We start from the raw sequence: 15,331 nt of genomic DNA on the forward strand, positions 1-15,331 counted from the left end.
TGAGCTCCTACCATAATTTGATCGCTAGTTAGGTAAAGCCAGGCAGGTGGGGGCTAGGATTTTCGGCAGCCCGCAGCCGCCCCTGGAAACGGCGCATTGTTTCTTAGCGCCATTTCCAGGCTTGTTACTCGACTCGTACAGTGGCCCTGGTGCTGGGTGGCTCGCTGGGTAATAAAGGGGTTAATACCAGCTTTGTATTCTCAGATGGTGCTAAGCCCGAAATTCATGGTGTCATGCCAAATTAGATATGGCCACCAAGAATTTCTAGAAAAAAGTAAAAAAAAACACAACACAGAGAATTTTTTTATTAGAAATAAAACAAAAAAAAACATTTAGAGACTCCATCTTTATTATAAAAAAATCCTTAGTCCGACGTAATCCACTGGGACAGCATTGTCAACTCTGCTTCATCACTGTGCACAGACAGAGTCTATACAGAATGAGAAGCACAGACAGCCATGTCAGCTCTGCTACATCGCTCTGCATAGAGCGATGTAGCAGGCTGACAGTGAGGGGATGATTGCACTTGTGTCTCGCATTGCTTCACCCCACTCTCCCGACAGCAGCGCCTCAGCTGCATGGAAATAAACACAGCTGACCCGCTGCTGTCGGGAGATTGTACGCCGTGATGCGACACTGGCATCACGGCTGTGGCATTAGTGTGTGGCAGCCAATCCCTGCATGTAGGCTGACTCTGTAAAGAGTGCAAACATGCAGGGAGGGGGAGCCAAGAATGTGTCCGAGCATCTTGCCGGTATTCATCGCTCGCCGAGTATATTGAGTCTGTAGCCAATGAGATAATACAATATTCACAAGTGACTGGTCACATGGGTATGATGTCATGGAAGGTCTTGTAACTCAGTGCTGGTTACTGGGCGGTACAGCAATGATCGGACAGACGCAGAAGCGGCCGGGAGACAGAGTCTGCAGGACGTGTCGCGGGACCTGTAAGTATAATTATAATGTTTTTTTAATAATGTACTTTTTTTACAGCCACTGGACCTGAACTGGACCCGAACTGTAAAACAAGCTTCCCGGAAAGCTCGTGTTCGGGGTCGTGTGCACGAACACCATGTGTTCAGTACAGACCCAGAACTTTACAGTTTGGGTTCGCCCATCCCTACTACTGATGTAATCTGCTCCAGACAAGGCTCTGTTCAATCAGAAGGCTGTAAACTTCAAATTCATAAAAAAACACTCTTGCAAAACACTTCCAAACTGCTTCAGAAACGAAAAAACTCTTCCAAAAACTCCATAAAGAAGGAGCGTTTTCTCAAGTGGTTTCCTCTAGAAAACTTGTTGGTTTTTTTTTTGTTCAACTTTTTATTTTTCAAAAAGAGGTTTTTTAACATGGTATACAACAAAAGAAAATATACACTTACCTACGTAAAAGAAACATTTCACTGGTATGTGCACAATTATGCTATGTCAGAAACATACTAAAAGTCTATTGAAGGGCGAGCAGGATTCGATCATCAGGTAAACCCGGAGATGGGTGAGACTAGAGCCGGACCTAAAGGGACCCGATGGAGCCTTCGCACAGCTCCTCAGGTTTTTGTATAGGAGGAATACATGTTGTCATAAGTCCTTTTTCGTCCTCAAATTTGGTAGGTGTCCCCAAGCGCATCCCAATTAGACCATGTCGCTACAAAGCCATCCAAGGTATTATGCAGCTGGGCTGTCAGTTTTTCCATATTTCTAACATCTTTTATTCGGGCATACAGATCAGAGACAGACAGAGGGGCCGCCCTCTTCCAAAATAATGAGCCTAGGCATTTGGCCGCTGTGAGGATATGAAGTAGGAGCTTTAAATCCGGTTTGCTTAGGGACGACGGCAGGGCATTTATCAAAAACACCACCGGGTCTCTGGACACACTTCTACCAACCAATCTGCCCATCAGTGACTCTACCTCCTCCCAGAAATCCCCGATGGCCGGGCATGTCCAGAAAATATGGTATAGAGATGCACCTCCAAGGCCGCACCTCCAACATACATCCGGGTAATTACGATTAAACTTGTGTAGAAGCTCTGGAGTGTAGTACCATGTCATGAGGATTTTAACTTGATTCTCCTTGTAGAGAGTCCTAATCGAGGACCGGAATGTCCTAGCCCATATCACTGACCAGAGTGCGTCCGATAGAGGGCGTCCTATCCAACCCTCCCACCTCCTCATGTACGTGTGTTTCACTGTATCCAAATGATCCCCAGTTATCAGTATGTCGTATATGGCTGAGATTAATCCCCTGGTCGAAGTTCGGCCAGAGCATAGGGTCTCGAATGTAGTTGGGCGACGCACCTCCGCTAGTCCCATACTGTCGTTTAGCACAGTTTTTTTGTAGCAGAATCTCCATATTTTTGAGGAGTTTTGATTTTTTTTTGTAGCAGGATTTGGAGAGTTTTCGTTAAGTTTCTGCTCCAAAACCTGCTAAAGAAAAATCTGTGTATACGTAGGCTTAATGAATCGGGGCCTGAGTTTCTTGTAAACTCTGGTTATAATATAAATAGCCGGAGAGACATTCTGCATTCCCAGATAGTCACGTAGTTATCATTACCAAGGAAACAAGTCCCTTAGTAGCTACGCGCCCGCTACATGGCTTTTTCTTAAGAGCATCCATGTCTTAGGTTTATAAGCATAAATGCCCAATCACACTTATCCGGGGCCGCACTTCAAGGCTCATTTTCAATATACCATCTCAAACAAGCTCCTAAGTAGGAAAAAAAACTATTACTTATTCAGCGACACAAAGGTTTTCCCTGAATAATATCATCTTGAATACTGATGGCTTCCACGCAGAGGGAAAATGCAACTCCTGCTGAGGCACGGCTAAACCATATATTACTGGAAATTCAGGGTTGTATTATTCACTACACTCTATGAACATAGATCAGTTTTCAGACAAAAAGCTGTGTTTTTTTTACTGACTTTTTTTTTTTACAAACAGTAAAGTTGGTATTTTTTTCAGATTTTTGCTCCCATAGGTCTTCATCATTGTTTATTTCCCGGGTATAAAAATAAAAAAATAATGCATGTGTGACATGTGTTGCGGTTCTTGAGTTGAGTTTTTTTGCTTTGTTGTATTTTATGCTGTTTTTGAAATCGTGAAATTCAGAGAGGAAACGTTGCATGTATGATCCACATAATTGTAAAAATGGACAAAAACCACTCCCTGACAAAAATGGAGGAAACAAAACACAATATTTTATATAAATGCCACAAAGCATTAGATAAACTTACAGTTAGGTCCAGAAATATTTGGACAGTGACACAATTTTCGCGAGTTGGGCTCTGCATGCCACCACATTGGATTTGAAATGAAACCTCGACAACAGAATTCAAGTGCAGATTGTAACGTTTAATTTGAAGGTTTGAACAAAAATATCTGATAGAAATTGTAGGAATTGTACACATTTCTTTACAAACACTCCACATTTTAGGAGGTCAAAAGTAATTGGACAAATAAACCAAACCCAAACAAAATATTTTTATTTTCAATATTTTGTTGCGAATCCTTTGGAGGCAATCACTGCCTTAAGTCTGGAACCCATGGACATCACCAAACACTGGGTTTCCTCCTTCTTAATGCTTTGCCAGGCCTTTACAGCCGCAGCCTTCAGGTCTTGCTTGTTTGTGGGTCTTTCCGTCTTAAGTCTGGATTTGAGCAAGTGAAACGCATGCTCAATTGGGTTAAGATCTGGTGATTGACTTGGCCATTGCAGAATGTTCCACTTTTTTGCACTCATGAACTCCTGGGTAGCTTTGGCTGTATGCTTGGGGTCATTGTCCATCTGTACTATGAAGCGCCGTCCGATCAACTTTGCGGCATTTGGCTGAATCTGGGCTGAAAGTATATCCCGGTACACTTCAGAATTCATCCGGCTACTCTTGTCTGCTGTTATGTCATCAGTAAACACAAGTGACCCAGTGCCATTGAAAGCCATGCATGCCGATGCCATCACGTTGCCTCCACCATGTTTTACAGAGGATGTGGTGTGCCTTGGATCATGTGCTGTTCCCTTTCTTCTCCAAACTTTTTTCTTCCCATCATTCTGGTACAGGTTGATCTTTGTCTCATCTGTCCATAGAATACTTTTCCAGAACTGAGCTGGCTTCATGAGGTGTTTTTCAGCAAATTTAACTCTGGCCTGTCTATTTTTGGAATTGATGAATGGTTTGCATCTAGATGTGAACCCTTTGTATTTACTTTCATGGAGTCTTCTCTTTACTGTTGACTTAGAGACAGATACACCTACTTCACTGAGAGTGTTCTGGACTTCAGTTGATGTTGTGAACGGGTTCTTCTTCACCAAAGAAAGTATGCGGCGATCATCCACCACTGTTGTCATCCGTGGGCGCCCAGGCCTTTTTGAGTTCCCAAGCTCACCAGTCAATTCCTTTTTTCTCAGAATGTACCCGACTGTTGATTTTGCTACTCCAAGCATGTCTGCTATCTCTCTGATGGATTTTTTCTTTTTTTTCAGCCTCAGGATGTTCTGCTTCACCTCAATTGAGAGTTCCTTAGACCGCATGTTGTCTGGTCACAGCAACAGCTTCCAAATGCTAAATCACACACCTGTAATCAACCCCAGACCTTTTAACTACTTCATTGATTACAGGTTAATGAGGGAGACGCCTTCAGAGTTAATTGCAGCCCTTAGAGTCCCTTGTCCAATTACTTTTGGTCCCTTGAAAAAGAGGAGGCTATGCATTACAGAGCTATGATTCCTAAACCCTTTCTCCGATTTGGATGTGAAAACTCTCATATTGCAGCTGGGAGTGTGCACTTTCAGCCCATATTATATATATAATTGTATTTCTGAACATGTTTTTGAAAACAGCTAAAATAACAAAACTTGTGTCACTGTCCAAATATTTCTGGACCTAACTGTATGTGTGCCTTTAAAGAGATTGTCAACTACTTTTACATTGATGGCAGATCCTTAGGGGTACTTTGCACGTTGCGACATTGCTACTGCGATCTCGTCGGGGTCAAATCGAAAGTGATGCACATCCGGCACCGGTAACGACGTCGCAACATGTAAAGCCTAGAAGGACCGATAAACGATCGCAAAAGCGTTGAAAATCGGTGATCTGTGTAGTGTCGGTCATTTCCATAATTTCGCTGCAGCGACAGGTACGATGTTGTTCCTCGTTCCTGTGGCAGCACACATCGCTGTGTATGAAGCCGCAGGATCGAGGAACATCTCCTTACCTGCGTCCCGCCTGCAATGAGGAGGGACGGAGGTGGGCGAGATGTTTACGTCCCGCTCATCTCCACCCCTCCGCTTCTATTGGCCGCCTGCCGTGTGACATCGCTGTGACGCCGCACGACCGCCCCCTTAGGAAGGAGGCGGGTCGCCGGCCAGGGCAGGTAAGTGCGTGTGAAGCTGCCGTAGTGATAATGTTTGCTACGGCAGCTATCACAAGATATCGCATCTGCGACGGGGGCGGGGACTATCGCGCTCGGCATCGCTACAATCGGTTAGCAATGTCGCAGTGTGCAAAGTACCCCTTAGGATAGGTCATCCATGTTTGATCAGCTGTTATCCGACACCCGGCACCCCCACTGTTCTCAGTGCCAGCGGTGGCCAGAAATGGTCAGTTTGAGAGCTGCCCCATCAACTGACAGTGGCCACGGCACATCTGCCCCTCATTCAGATTAATAGGAGGAAGATGTGCAGTACCTGGCCGCGACCGCTATCGGTTCACGGGACAGCTTCGGAACTGAGCATTTTAGGCCATCTGCTGCCGCTGCCAGCAATGAAAACAGCTAATCGGTATGGGTGTCAGGTGTTGGACAATGGCTGATCAGTCATTGATGGCTTATCCTAAAGCTAGACCATTAATGTAAAAGTAATGGACAACCTCTTTAGCCACTTACCATAAGACCTCTTACACACGTCAGTGAAAAACACAAACCTTTGTCACTAACTTGTTAAAAACGCATATGTCCCTCCGTGTGCCATGATTTCACGGCACACGTGTGTTGTCCATGTGCTATCCGTGATCATAGATCAGGTATTCCAAACTTACCTGTCCCCGCTCCTGCTGTCCGTGGTGCTGAATCTCCGACTCTCCTGTGTCTGGCCACCGCTGTCTCCCCTCTGCTGCTACTTCCGAGTCAGCGGTGCAGTGCATAACTGCATATCAATGAGAATAGTTAGCCGGCTTGGAAGCAGAGACAGCAGCCAGCAGAGGTCGGTGACAGCGTCGCTGGAGACAGGTGAGTTTAAAAAGCTTTTTATTTTAAATGTACGTGTTTTTTTCTGGTACGTGTTTTACGGAACACAACATACTGTAGTGTGGTACGTGTGGCATCATGAATGCCAGAAAAAAAATGGACATGTCAGTGCGGAAATCACGGGCACACGTGTATGCCTCACGGAAACGTGGTTAGTGAGAAATCACAGATGTGTGTGCAGACCGATTGATTTTAATGGGTCTATGTATGTCCATGATTCTGGTACGTATGGGACAGTTTTTATACATACCAGAATCACGCACACAATCAATGGGTTTGCACACACATCAGTGATTTTTCACTGACCGTGTCGCCGTGCGGCGTACATGTGTGTCCGTGATTTTCGCACAGAGACATGTCCTTTTTTTCTGGCATCACTGATGTCCCACGGACCACACTGTAGTGTGATTCATGAAACACATACCTGAAAAACACGTACATTGAAAATAAAAAGCTTTTTAAACTCTCCCTTCTCCAGCGACACTGTCTCTGGCTACTGCCTGTTGCTTTCAAGCCGGCTAACTATTCTCATGAATATGCATTTATGCACTGCACAGCCGACCCGGAAGTAGCTGCAGAGGGGAGACAGCGGTGGCCGGAGACAGCATCGCCGGAGATTCAGCACCACGGACAGCAGGAGCGGAACAGCTGAGTTTATCTCCTTGTGCAATCACTAATCACTGATCACGGCTAACACATGGAGAACACACAGGGATGGACATCTGCGTTTTTAACACGTCAGTGAAAAACATCTGTGTTTTTCACTGACGTGTGAAAGAGGCCTAATGGTGTTTTTTTCTGAAAATTTTTAATTGCCCTTTCAATTTTTTACTTTCCTTCCTGCAAGAGCCACAGCTTTTTTTTTAATTTTTCAAATGATGACATAGACATATATTTGGGATTGCTTCGGGTTTATTTTTTTTTGGGAGATGAGTTGCAGCTTTGAATGACACCGTTCATTTTGCGATATAAGATACTGGAAATGGGAGCAGTAAAGCTCCGCTCGCAATATGCTAGTTAGTGGGTGACTAGTTGTGAGGACGTTGATTTCCCCAGAGTAACCCTCCCACTCATCATGTCCTTGTGGGTGTGTGTAACATTATTTGCAAGAGAAGTGTCACCGCTGGCTCTTTGCAAAACGTGTGCATGCATCCACATACCATGACCACGGACAGTTCCATGTCGTTTTTTTTTGCCTTGATACAATATTTTTACTGAACCAGTGACTGGTCCACCTTGCTTCTTTTCATGCTTTTTTCCTTGCTTCTTTTAATCAATAAAAGCAAGAATAAAGCATCCCAGCAAAGTCTATGAGAATCCTGACTTTCTCTGCACACGCTGCTTCTTTTTTCCTTGCAGTTTTTGTTGCTGAAAAAAGAAGTAGTGTGTCAATTGTTTCTGCATTTTTTTCTTGCCTTTATCACCAATTGACTTCAATGGGGTCAGTGAAAAACGCAGGAAAAACCGCATGTGTGCGTTTTTATGTGCTTTACTGACGTCACTGGGGTTCCCTTCAGCCATTTCCTCATCTCACGGCCTTTACCGTGGGACCTTGCTACAGGGAAGTCCGTCACAAGGTGAATCAAGTTCATGCTGACGGATCACCGGAGTTTCCTGCAGATCCGCCGACATGAACTCAGTTCACCTTGTGATGTCACCGGGGTTTCCTGCACCTAGGCCTCACTGTCTTTATCGTAGGACTGTGCTGTAGGGAAATACAGTGATGTAGGTGCCCTGGTCTGTGAGGTGATCTGTACCTCAGTAACCCGGGGTCATCATGGTGATGACCCAGGGTTATCATGGCAGCAATTGGGTTTCTGTGAAAAAATTAGAGGGACTCGATCGCCAAGAAGAGGTAAGTGAATCCTCTCTCTGTCTCCTGAATGCTGCGATCGCACTGGGTTAAACTTCTGGGAACGGCGCGGGTACTGCTCCTGGCCACGAGAGCCGGGTCCTGGCTGTAAGATTAGCGGGTGACCTAGCGGCGACCGTAGGGGTACAATGCCTGAATCCTTGCAGTCACCATGACTAAAATATGCACAAAAAGAAGCATAGAAAAAAGCATGTGAAAAAAAAGGAACCACAATAAAATATGCACATTTTTTCAGCTGCTTTTTTCCTGCCAAAACATGTGTTTTTATCTGCAGATATTCTGCACATAAAAATGCGTGGGCATGTAGCCAAAAGCTGTACGAATAAATTTGTAAAGTTTTACCTCCAAACAGCGGAACACCTTTATCTGTTGTTTGCGTTTTTAGCCAAGCAGAATCTTTTACTTTCCGTGCCCCGAGGATCTTCATAGCTGGTGAATTTGTGCTCTAAACTATATTCTATATATAATATATATATACATATATATATATATATATATATATATATATATATATGACGCCCCTGGACTATCAGGTCGTCACAGGGTACTGCACAAGCTGCCCTTCCATGCAGTATTCCAAGTCCCTCTTGGTTCTGGGTCCCTATCTTAATGGTGTTGCCTCCAGCATTAAATCAAATCCTAGATACACCCTGCACCACACCCACCAGGCACACCAGTGGGTGGCTTGAGTGAAATAGAGTCGCCCACCTGTGGGGTCAGGGAGGGGAGGTGAGTTGTGTAGTCAGTCTGTGAGTGGAGAGTTGGGAAGTAGCCCTCGAGCTGTGAGGAGCTCAGAGGAGGTTGGGAGTGGTGGCTCCCAAGAGAAGCTGTCCAGTTTGCAAACGGTGGTATGAACCTAGAGGAGTCAGACCCCCGATCGCAGGGAAACGTGGCTGGGTGCCTGCACCTGTCGATTAAGATGGTCAGCAGCCTGGCACTGTCTCAGGTCCGGTACCGAAGGCATGGCGGGGTACACGGACCCTAGGTCGGGGAGAAGCTTCAGGCAACCCGACAATTCAACTGAGAAGAACGGAGCCTTTATGATCTGTTCCCACCCACTCCAGAATCGGTGCATTAGCCCAACGAGGGGGATAGGGCCTTCCAACTAAAACGGTCCAGAAAATCCCAAGCGTGAGCCCTGAGAGCAGGCTCCCACACTTAGCCACAGTGGGGAGCGGGGCCCGGAAAGTTCAGACTACTGGGCCACCACGTTGAAGTTAAACTTAGTGCCAGGAGGCAGGTCAGGCAACACCATAGGGAACGGGACCCGGACATGCTCCCCTCAAGCGGCAGCAATACCCCGAGATTTGGTTTACCCGGTTGTCAGCATCTGCTTATTGACTGAGTGAGTACCTGAGTGACCCCTGCATCCCACGGAATCCCACACCAAGTCCCGGGGCCTACCCCTACCTGTGGAGGGCCACGACACCTTACTGCCCCACTCAATCAACCCGGGTACTCCCAACAGCAGCAGCGGTACTCCCAATTACCGTACACCATGGGTGGCGTCATGAACTATCTCTCCCCTGTAAATACCCCCTTCTTCATTCGAGTGTGGCCCCTAGCCCCCCGGGTCCAGAGACCCTCGAGCCACGAATAGTCACCCCCGGATCCGAGCGGTTCGGACTGCTGCAGGGGTGTCATATATATATATATATATATATATATATATATATATATACTCTATTGTGCTTATACTATGGTTTTGCCCCTTACTCCATTCCAATTTTTTCTGTACAGCCCAATTTAGTAGAAATAGAGTAGAAATAAATAAGTAATATAGCCCTGAATATTCTGGAACATCATTTGTATGTGTTTTACATAACATTACCCGTACAATCTAATCCCAGATTGATAGAATTCACTATTTACGAGTATTAGAGAACATTTGTAGGAAAATTTTACTTTTGTATCGAAATAAAGGAGCGCACAATAGTTCACACCTTGCTGTGATAATGGATTACACTAGAGCTAAAGTTTTACTTTTTCCCCACCTCTCGCTGGTAGATGATAGACCCTACAATCAAAGGTAAGGCTTGCAATATGCTGCCATACAGACTGGTCTCCAGACACAGCGGGCAGATGGGGAAGCTGGCAAGTATACAGGGCACTAGTCCAAGTGTACGTCAGTGCTCGGGCTGACAAGCAGGTGGCTCCGGGTTGCTTGTGTTGCCTCTCAGTTCTGCTTATGTTAATTAAATTCCAGATCAATCAAGATGGCTAATAAAAGTCAATTGTGAGACTGTGTATACTTTTACAGAAATATATTTTGCATCCTTCTAGGCTTCTAATAGGATTCTCTGCTTCTGCCCCTAGGTGAATACCATGCCTTACAGAGTCTATGTATATACAGTGTGTCCACCCATATCCTGTCCACCGCCATTAACTTGAGAACGGCAGCAGCTATAGGCATAGAAGTGGTGTCTAGGTATAGTAAAGTATCCATGCGCTATGCAATGAAACCACCTATAGCACCACCTGGTGGAAAACAACGGAGTTAGCATTTTTATCTCAAAAACGGAACGAGATAGAGAAAAAAATGAATTACAAAGTTGTAGGTCATCATCAATTCAATACGAATCGCCACCTTGCATACAGAAATGCTATGATTAGAACGTGTAACACTCACAAGGCTGCGGACGTGAAGCGATACCTCATGGAGACCTTCCTACAAGTCATTGGGTATGGTGGCTGCGTGGAGTGGCCTCCACGCTCACCTGATCTGACCCCATTGGACTTCTTTCTTTGAGGTCACATCAAACAGCAGGAGTATGCGACCCCTCCACCAACATTGCAGGACCTACGATGACGTATCACAGATGCTTGTGCAAACGTGTCACCTGCCATATTGCACAACGTGCAGCAAGATACAGTATGCTGTCCAAAGTCCAGATGGGCATTGCAGTTGACGGTGGCCACTTTGAGCATCAAAGTTAAATGAGCACCAAATGCGTAACCAGCATTCAATGTTTTGGGGGGGTCATGGGTTTCATATCCTAGCATTTCTGTATGCAAGGTGTTGATTCATATTGAATTGATGATGCACTAGAACTTTGTATTTCACTATTTTTCTCTATCTCGTTCCGTTTTTGAGATAAAAATGCAAACTCCGTTGTTTTCCACCAAGTAGCGGTGGTTTCATTGCGTAGCGCATGGCTACTTTACTATACCTAGACACCACTTCTATGCCTATAGCTGCCGCCGTTCTCAAGTTAATGGCGGTAGACAGGATATGGGTGGACACACTGTATAGTAGGTGAATAAGTAGCTCTGTCACTTGAGGACTCCTCTGCCTCACAAGAAAACCAAGATTTTGCAATTTGGAGTTAACAAGTGCAATGGCTGTAGCAGCACAAAATGTTTCCAATACTGTTGTTCTTTACCATTTTTACATCTACCACACTATGAACAAATGTCTATTCCTGCAAATAATTTTGTAAAAATTAAATAAAAAAAGTCTTACTTTTTATTTAGATTTTTTTTGTGTGCACGATATAATAGGATAAGGTCCTGTTCACACCATGTTTTGTGTTTGCATTGTAAGAATCTGGACGGCTCCATCTGTATAGCTTTGACAGTGTACTGTGACATTCCAGTGTATAGTCACACAGCAGGATATGTCACAGACACAGCTCCTCCACCTCCGCTCTCTTTTTGGTGGTATGGACAATAGAATCCTGCAGGAACAATTCTTTCTACTTTCTAAAACTTTTGGGTACCTGCAGTCCAGTTTGACCACCTGGAACCCACCCCCAACTACGACAACTATGATCTTCACAGGTCTTTTGCCTTTCAGCCAGTGTCAAGGTGCTGCATAGAGGAGGAGTTTGGAGCCATGCAGATCTTCATAGAGAAAGTCAGTGTCCAATGAGACCAAGCCATGAGTGATGGGATCTGGGGCCTGTATATAGATTACATATAGAATGTGTGTGTATATGTCACGATGTGACTATGGAATAGCAAGGGACAGGGACTCCTATACTGTCCCCCATGCTAGGGGACCCTAGGCTAGCCCTAAGCTCAGGGTTGCTCCTGATGGTGGAGATGCCTGAGTCCCGTGCCAAGCTATGCTTCTGAGTCTGACCAGAACTAATTTGATTCTCCCCTCCCACCAGGGAAGGAAAGGGCAGAAGACAGATGGAAACACAGAATAAGGCCCTGTGCGCACTTGCCGGTTTTTGCCGCGGATTTCCTGCAGTTTTGCTGTATGTTTCACTGCATGTTATGTTCACATCTCTGCAGTGATTCACCAGCAAAACCTATGGGAAAAAAAAATGCTGTGCGCACTATGCGGATTTTGACAGCTGCATATTTTGCTGCGGGATTCCCGCAGCAAAAACAATTGCATGTCACTTCTTTTCCACACGTCGCTGCGGGATTTCACTCCATTGACTGTAATGTAATCGTGAAATCCCGCAGAGAATAATGCAGGCAGCAAATTCTGTGCGGTTCATTGCGTTTTCCTGCGTTATTGCCTGCGGTATTTCGCGTTTTCGGGACATAATGTTCATCACTGCTTGCGTCTTGCAGGGAAGTGATGTCATTATGACAGGAAGAGGAAGCTGAGCAGAGAGTAAACACACACATATCACACTCACACACAGCTCACACTCACACACAGACATGGAGAATGCACATACAAATCAAATGGACATATAAAAAAAAACGTGTGCTCCGCCATATTTTTTCCGTCCAGCCAAGGTAAACACGCAGCGGCGGCCCGGTATTCTCAGGCTGGGGAGGGCGAGGGCCAGGGTTAATGCTCTCCCCCCCTCCCGCAGCCGAGAATATCAGCCCGCAGCTGCCCCGGGCCTGTCGCATCCATTATGCGACAGTCCCAGAGTGTCCCCGGCTCTTCCAGATTGCTGTGTTGCGGTGGTAATCCAGGCAATAACGAGTTAATGGCAGCGCATAGCTGCCACTAAGTCCAGGCTTAATCATGGCAGCGTCTATGAGACAGCTTTCATGATTAACCTGTAAGTAAAGGGAATAAATACAAACCACGAATAATCCTTTATTTTAAATAAAACATAAAAAAGCCTCCTCTTTCACCCCTTTATTACACCCTCCAAAACACAGCTCCGGTGCAATCCACGCAGGTCCCACGACGCTTGCATACAGCCGCGACTGACACTGCACTGAATGCAGCCTCGTAACGAGACTGCAGAGGTAACCACAGGTCATTTCCCACGGCCGGTAATATGAATACACTGCCGACCGTGAGAACTGCAGGGACTCTATTGATTGATTGATTGATAGAGGACAGATCAATCTATTGATTATCTATCTATCTATCCATCTATCCCTCTATCCATCTATCTATCCTTCTATCTATCTATTATCTATCTATCTATCTATCCCTCTATCTATCTATCTATCCTTCTATCTATCTATCTATCATCTATCTATCTATCCCTCTATCTAGCTATCTGTCTGTCTATCTATCTATCTATCTATCTATCCCTCTATCTATCTATATATCTATCCTTCTATCTATCTATATATCTATCCTTCTATCTATCATCTATCTATCTATCCCTCTATCTAGCTATCTGTCTGTCTATCTATCTATCTATCTATCTATCCCTCTATCTATCTATCTATCTATCCCTCTATCTATCTATTTATCTATCTATCTATCTATCTATCTATCTATCTATCTATCTATCTATCCATCTGTCTATCTATCCATCTATCTATCTATCCCTCTATCTATCTATCCCTCTATCTATCTATCTATCTATCTATCCCTCTATCTATCTATCTATCTATCTATCTGTCACGCTCCCCGGCTCCTCGGCCATGCTCCCCGACTCCCCTGCCATGCTCCCCGGCTCCCCTGCCTTGCTCACCGGCTCCCCTGCCACGCGTTCCCCGCTCCACAGCCTCCATGCCCCATCACCTGCGGTCCCCAGGCAGCCCGATCCCCGCTCCTGGCGCCCGGCGGCAACTCTGATCCAGCCCGGCACTCCTGCCTCCTGTGCACCGCTCCCTGTTCTGGCTTCTGGCACCCGGGCCTCGCGCATGCGCATTAGGGCGCGCGCGCGGTCATTGACCCTCTCTTAAAGGGCCAGTGTCCTCCAGCAGGATATTGAAGTATCAGGTACAGGGTATATAGGGGGATCCTTTCCAAGTGGGCGGGGCCTGTTCTTCATGTTTGCTAAGCTAGGAGTCAGGTCTCCTTGTGTCTTGTGCCATACTTACCTCTCTCTCTCGTAGAGTCGCTCCTGCCACGCCAACCGGTCCTGACGATACCCGAACGGTGACTGTCTGCCATCCCGTCAGTTCCTACCATCTCCGATCCCTGCGGTGACCCACCTTCTCGCTCCGTTGGTTCCGGATTCTGCCTGACGTCATCTCGGCCTCCGAACCTGAGCTCCGTCACCTGGACTACCATCAGAGACCCCGTGGTCCCAGGGACATCTTCACTCCACTCCTCTGCACGGACTGTCCTGCTACCTGTAGTGCTCCGGCTACCGGGCACCTTGCCCTCGGTGAGGTGTTCAGCCCAGTGGATCCACCTCTTGGGTCTGCCCGTCCACCTGGTCCTAACAGTAAGAACAGGCCATGGATCCCGCCGAAGCACTAGCGGCCCAGCTGGGCACCTTGCAGCAAGAACTCGTACGACAGCGCGAGACCCAGTCCCGCATGCTGGCCTTCATGTCCTCGGTGGATACCCGCCTAAACACGCTGCAAGCAACTGCCACGTCCCTGGCATCTCGGGCTTCTACTGCACAGTCCACGGCCACGGTTCCCGTGGTGGCTACCTCGGAAGCTTCTAAACTCCGCTTGGCCTCTCCACCCCGTTATGCTGGAGATCCCAAGACCTGCAGAGGATTCTTAAATCAGTGCTCCCTCCATTTCAAGCTGCTTCCGCACCTGTTTGCCTCCGACCAAGCCAAGGTGGCGTTTGTGATGTCCCATCTAGAGGGTGAGGCACTGGCCTGGATGAACCCCTTGTGGGAACAGGAGGACCCTTTAACTACTAACATCCAGGACTTCCTGCAGGCGTTTAGAACCACCTTTGACGAACCCGGCCGTGCCGCCGCATCCGCCTCATCACTCCTCAGGCTACGTCAGGGGACCATGACGGTGGGGCAGTATGCCATCCGCTTCCGCACCTTGGCCTCAGAATTGGGGTGGAACAATGAAGCCCTCACCGCCGCCTTCTGGGAAGGACTCTCCGGTCGTATTACGGACGAGCTGGCGGGCCGCGAT

The sequence above is a fragment of the Anomaloglossus baeobatrachus genome, chromosome 7, assembly GCF_048569485.1.
Source record: "Anomaloglossus baeobatrachus isolate aAnoBae1 chromosome 7, aAnoBae1.hap1, whole genome shotgun sequence".
NCBI lineage: Eukaryota > Metazoa > Chordata > Amphibia > Anura > Aromobatidae > Anomaloglossus > Anomaloglossus baeobatrachus.